The sequence below is a fragment of the Bidens hawaiensis genome, unplaced genomic scaffold, assembly GCF_021521415.1.
Source record: "Bidens hawaiensis isolate Kalapana, Puna unplaced genomic scaffold, B.hawaiensis_p1.1 tig00016662_1, whole genome shotgun sequence".
Classification (NCBI taxonomy): domain Eukaryota; kingdom Viridiplantae; phylum Streptophyta; class Magnoliopsida; order Asterales; family Asteraceae; genus Bidens; species Bidens hawaiensis.
In genome coordinates, this window is record NW_027492525.1 from 318,533 (window position 1) to 324,649 (window position 6,117).

General features: G+C 36.1%; 1 long non-coding RNA gene across 1 annotated transcript; it reads right to left on the bottom strand.

Moving 5' to 3' along the window:
- Positions 1 to 976: 976 nt before the first annotated feature.
- LOC143551811 (uncharacterized) lies at positions 977 to 5,587 on the bottom strand. The gene is made up of 2 exons (XR_013138555.1): positions 5,433 to 5,587; positions 977 to 1,214 (listed from the first exon to the last, which is right to left on the bottom strand). It is a non-coding gene; the product is annotated as an uncharacterized LOC143551811 (long non-coding RNA).
- Positions 5,588 to 6,117: the final 530 nt, after the last annotated feature.

The following is a 6,117-nucleotide window of genomic DNA, read 5'->3' on the forward strand; positions in this document are numbered from 1 at the left end:
AGTGCACGGCACGCCTGCTCTGTGTCAGCCGCTACCTATCCACCACTCACAGGTAGGGCACGTGCATAGGTTACAGTTGGTAGCGTGTTGGGCCGGCTAAACCCCTTGGAAACCCACCTTCGGCTATAAAAGACAGCAAATGGTATTATCATTTCATCATCTACTATCTCGTATAACTTACTTGATAACTGCTCTAATAGTATTCATATACTTTTATATTCAAAGAGCAATATAGACTGATTCTCACGCCGGAGGGTGGTCACAAGGAGGAACCCCCCCCCCTTCTCAGTGACGAGCTTACGGTGTCTGTTTTGCAGGTTCCCTGAAGTACAACTTACTCTGCTGGACCTAACCTTCGTGGGAAACATTACTTAGCCCCCAGATTACCTATAATCTGCCCGGGGTCACTTAGTGTTTCTTCACTATGTTTTATCTAGTAATATTCGGTCCTGAGTGTAGCATATTCTGAAAAATGTAAATATATTACTTCATGGAAAGCATTTATAAATTTTGTATATAAACAGGCGTGTTTGGATGGTGGTTCACGGTCAGGACTGGTTTTGTTGAAAACTCAAGGTCAAACAGCTAACTGTAGTATCAAGAAACTACAAACCAAACTAGCTAAGCTAAGTTGAGCGGGTTTGCCAAACTGACCGGTTTTAACAATTTAGTTTTGAGATTTCGAAATGATATTTTTTGAAAATCAAACTAAAAGTTTTTACAATAATAAAGACGGTTAAAAAATACATACACAGCTGCATCTGCATGTTCTAAAAGTGAAATTAAAATAGTATGGGCAGCGCGGCCTGTTCCAAGGTCCACACATTAAAACCCACCAAAACCGAACCTTACAAATCTCAAACCGCCGACTAGCTTTTTATTGAACGGTACTATGGACTTTAGCGGTTTATCTCAAAATATTAGTCATGTTGACTCTTTAAGGTAACAACTAACACCACTCACAAACAAGATGAACTGAAGTCACAAACCGGACATTTTGTTTAAAAACATATTATTTATGATGTTTTACAAATACGAGAATGGTGATTGCCCAGAAACGAAAACAGGGTCTAGATAACACGACATACAAACCAAGAGCGATCCATAACGAAAAATGGATTCTATCCATTGACATAATGTTATTGATTTGAATTGCATCCATCTCAAGGGAGGAACTTCCTGTATGGTCTGTTATTGTCTTCATCCTGCATATGCTGTCAAAATGATGCATAAAATATGAATGTTAGTTATATATATACTGCTTTATATATATAGATGTGTGTACATCAATGGCCAAATAAAAGAATAAAGACAATACAGGAAGTTCTCATAATACTTGTCTAATAATAATGCCAGTAGCTGGTTCAACTACTGTTCATAAGACTACAAATAGTTGGACACTTGGACTAATTTTATAATGATATCAGTTATCAAAGAAACTTTGAGGTGAATCTGCTTGAAGGGTAACATGGTCTTTTCCCTTTTATTAATACTAACTAAACATTCATTTCCAGCACGGTTCGTCACTAAGTTATTGCAATTAGAGGTGTGCGTGGTGCGGTTCGGTGTGGTTTTTGGCTAAAGCCAAACCGAAAACCAAAACTTCGGTTTTTGGAGTTTTTGAAACCGTTTGGTTTCGGTTTTTCGGTTTGGTTTCGGTTTTTGCCATTTGAGCTTGAAAATTTTAGGCCGAAAAAGAAGTTGGCAAAAAATAATGAATTTAGGTATAAATAAATTTGTTAATTGTAAAATAATAAACTATTTACATTTGATAAAAAATATTGGAGTTACATATTTATTAAATTCTTATAAATTACTTAATATAAAATATAAAAAACAAAAATTTAAAATTTAGGTTCGGTTCGGGTTTTTCGGTTTTTTCATAGTTATTAAAAGCGCACTGGGCGCACGCCTAGGCGATAATTCAAGGCGCAGCGCAGGTAGAGCGCTTGGTGATGGTCGAGGCGCGCTTCCGGCCATATTCCGGCTAAAATCTGAAAATTCCGGCCAGATTCCGGCTAAAACCTGTAAATTCCGGCCAGATTCCGGCTAAAACCTGTAAATTCCGGCCTGAAATGAAGGAGAATTACCTGGAAGGAGGTGGAGGAGAGCCTTTTTTGTGTTCTCGTTTTCTATACATGGGTTTAAACTTTAAAGCATAGAAAAGCTGCAACTTCATTTTGTTTTATATTTAAAGTAATACTGTAGCTGGGCACTGTAGCTCTGCTGCTGGTGTGCTACAGTAACCACAGGATAGTAATTTAAATAATTTTTTATTTTAAAACTATTTGTTATTGAACTATTAAAATAATATTTGAAGGTTTTATAAATCTTTTTAGCTTTCTAATCTCTATATTTTAAAATTTTAAACTTATTGTTTAATTTTTAATTTTTATGCGTATTACATAATAGCTTTCTAATCTCTATATTTTTATTTTTATTTTTATGCGTACATACATAATAGCTTTCAAGAATGAATGTATGTTTTCTTATTAAGATGTTCTATTTAGTTAAAAAAAATTATTTTTTTAATGTGCGCTTTTTTTTTAAAATCGGGCGCTTCTTTTGCGCTTATCGCCTAAGCGCTAGGCCCAGCCTCAACGCTTTTGAGCGCTTATCGCATTTGATAACTATGGTTTTTTTTACATGCAAAACCAAAACCGAACTGTTAGTGCGGTTTTTACAAAAACATAAAACCAAACCATCGATTTTTGTTACGATTCGGTTTTTTTCGGTTTCGGATCGGTTTTTTCGGTTTTTTGCACACCCCTAATTGCGATTATAAGCCATTAGCTAAAGGGAATCCAAATGCTTGTTGAACCTAGCATCTCATGTGAACAACCAAAAAGAATTCCAGACTATTCTTTGCAGCTTTCAAATCATAAATTTATTTAATATACGTATGTTCACATTTAAATAGATTGTGTGATTACATGATAGATGTCAAGAAGGCCTAACGATTTTAATAAATAATTTTCAACTATTCCCCTGTGAAATGCTTTTAAGGCTTAGGATATTAGAAAGATCCCAATAACTCCCTAAAATTTATAGATAATTTGTAGTGATGCATAGCAAATATAAATGAACTTCAAATAGAATTCGAATAAATGACTTATAAACTACATTCATGATTCAAGCCAGATTTGAAAAATCAGATACAAAAAAATGGCTTCTGCGCCTAGAAACATCACTAAACAGTTCCTTCACATATGCATGAACACACAGCAAATTACAACTTACCAACAATGAACTAATGCATAGTCATATATAAAACATCGGAAGGAGACTACATATGACAAACTTCTTGATAACTAACATTCGTTTTACCAAGTAATAATACGATTTACAAAAACTCATTTTACACACATAATGAAAGTCCAAATAATTACTTAATTAGATATTTCATAATCGACAGCATCATAAACATAAATGAAAAGAACACAGATTTGCAGACACCTTTTGTGGTTTCAATTTTTTATGCATACTTTAGCTTTATATAAAACAATTAAAAGAAAACATTTAGGAAAAACTCAACATAAAGTTGGATTATATACTGTGCAGAAAGAATAAAAAAAATAACAGAGGTGCCTACAGTACTCAAGTATAATAATATCAGATTCTCAAGACAGACCAAAACTGTATGGGCTTTCAAGAAAGAATTCCAAACTAATCTTTGCAGATTTGAAATCACAATTTCGTTTTCTTCATATAATAATCACACTTAAGCAGTTTGGAATTCCAAAAGCAATGGTTTCTTGTTTCTCTTATGTTGATCATTGTAGCTTCAGGCAAGAAATACTTGATACAAAGTTACAATCTATGCATATCATCCAAAAGCATGATTGCAAAAGGCGCTAGGCGGTGTCAAGAATTACTTGGTGCCTAAACGTGACTTTTACAACTATGTCCAAAAGTATAGTTTAACAGCAGGTCATAAATTAAAACCCTAGAAACCAAAAATATGAAAATGAAACATTTACCCTACTAAATAACAATATAAAATACATCTCCTGAACATAACTATTATTTCTAAAAAAATTCAGATCAATCGCTTGATCATAGAAATCAATTACTCAACAAATATCAGTAATTCAGGCAAGAACAACTAAACACAAACTATGCATATCCTATGTTGTCAAAAGCCCTTCAGGCGCGCGCCTCGCGCCTAGGCCCTTAGATGAAGCGAGGCACAAGGAAGGTGCCTCGCTAACGTCCAGGAGATTTAGCAACCTTTGAGCATAATTGCAGCCATATTTTGAGCATATTACGACTATACCCTCTGGCAAAATTCTGCAAATTTAGGGTAAGAGATGGCAAAGAACCAGCCTAAACTAGCCCAAAACAAGCCTAAAATTTGTTTCAAAAAGCCCCAAAAGATTACATGTTTATGCTTTGTGCCTTTGACAGCAACACGAATATCACCCAACAATATAGTTCAACAGCAACTTCTATATCAAAATCCTAAAAACCAAATACATTTCCCCAAAACAATAACTCGAAACCAAAATACAAAAATAACATATTTTTACCCTAGCAAATAACACACATATCCTAATCATAACTGTTATTTTGCTATCCTACAACACTAAACCCTTAATTACTCAAAAATCAGGTATAAAACACGGTTCCGGACCAGACCTTGTTCTACCCAACCCTCGAATACAGACCAGGTTCCAGACTTTTAGTTTCTCCCCAGAACCGTGCCCGAACCACCAGAACCGGTTCCACCTCTACCTGGTCAAATACCTGACCATTCCCGGAACCAGTTCCTACCCGACCCAGTTCTTAACTTTTGTTGACCTAACTGGAATCGATTCCTACCCGGTTTCAATCCCTAAAAAACCCCCAATTTACCCACCTTTAATTGTATTCATTCATTGAATAAAAACCCTAGAAACCTAAACTGCCTATGAGTTCATACTAACGAACCCTGTTCCGAACCAGACCCTCGGGTACAGACCACGTTTCAGACTTTTAGTTTCTCCCCGGAACTGGTTCCATCTCTACCTGGAACCAGTTCCTACCTGACCTGGTTCTTGACTTTTGTTTACCAAATCCGGAACCGATTCCTACCTCTGTGAGCTCATATCAATATAACCAGCCAGAAACGGTTCCACCTCTACCTGGTCAAAACCTGGACCCGATCCAGCCAAAACCCGACCTTACCCGGAACGAGTTCCTACCCAACCCAGTTCTTGACATTATTCACCAAACCCGGAACCAGTTCCTGAAAAAACCCGGTTTGCCCAACTCTAATTGTAATCGTTCATGAAATAAAACATATAAAGATAAACCTAAACTGGCCTGTAAGCTCATAATAATAAACCCTAAAAAATAATATACAATACATTATCAATTGGTTGATCATATAAACAAATTAATCAACGAAACCCAGATCCAATAGAAGAAATAATATATATAAATATACTTACAAACTCACGAACAGTGCCTTTGTAAACAAGGTAGGGAATGGCAACACCAAAGATTCCAACAATAGCCAGATTCCTACGAGTCCATCGGAAGTTGTGTTCCAGATTCTCACGCACTGTCCCCCAGTCTTCGATGAACTTGTTCTTGTTTGCCTCCACCCATTGTTGTTGCTCTCTCACACACACACAAGTCAGTTTATTTGGGTCTGTATGGGCTATTTCTTTTATATATAAACCATGTTTCCGTACCCGCTGGAAGTATGGAACTGGTTCCGTCTCTACCCACTCAAAACCCCGCCCAAGCAAGACCAATAAAAACCCAACGCAACCATACCCGGAAGATTGGAACCGGTTCTTTATAGAGATGTTAAAAAAAAGTTCGGTGGCGATGAACCTGTGTCAAAGCGACCTGGTCTAAGCTCAAATTAATTTGGCCAAAACTAGTTCGGTTCGTGACCTAGCCCAACGGGTTATTACTAGTTTGAATATTCAAAGCCCCTAAGTAGTGCCCTTGTGCTCATAAGCATAGTTAACGTGCAGAAGGTTTTTAGGTTAAACCATTAGTAACGATTTTTATTATCAGAAAGCGAAATCAGACCATTGAATTTTAGTACGAACAAAAATTTTAGAAATTCTTGTTAGTATTAATATTATACTTTGGTCACAAAATTTTAGTATATATATGTTT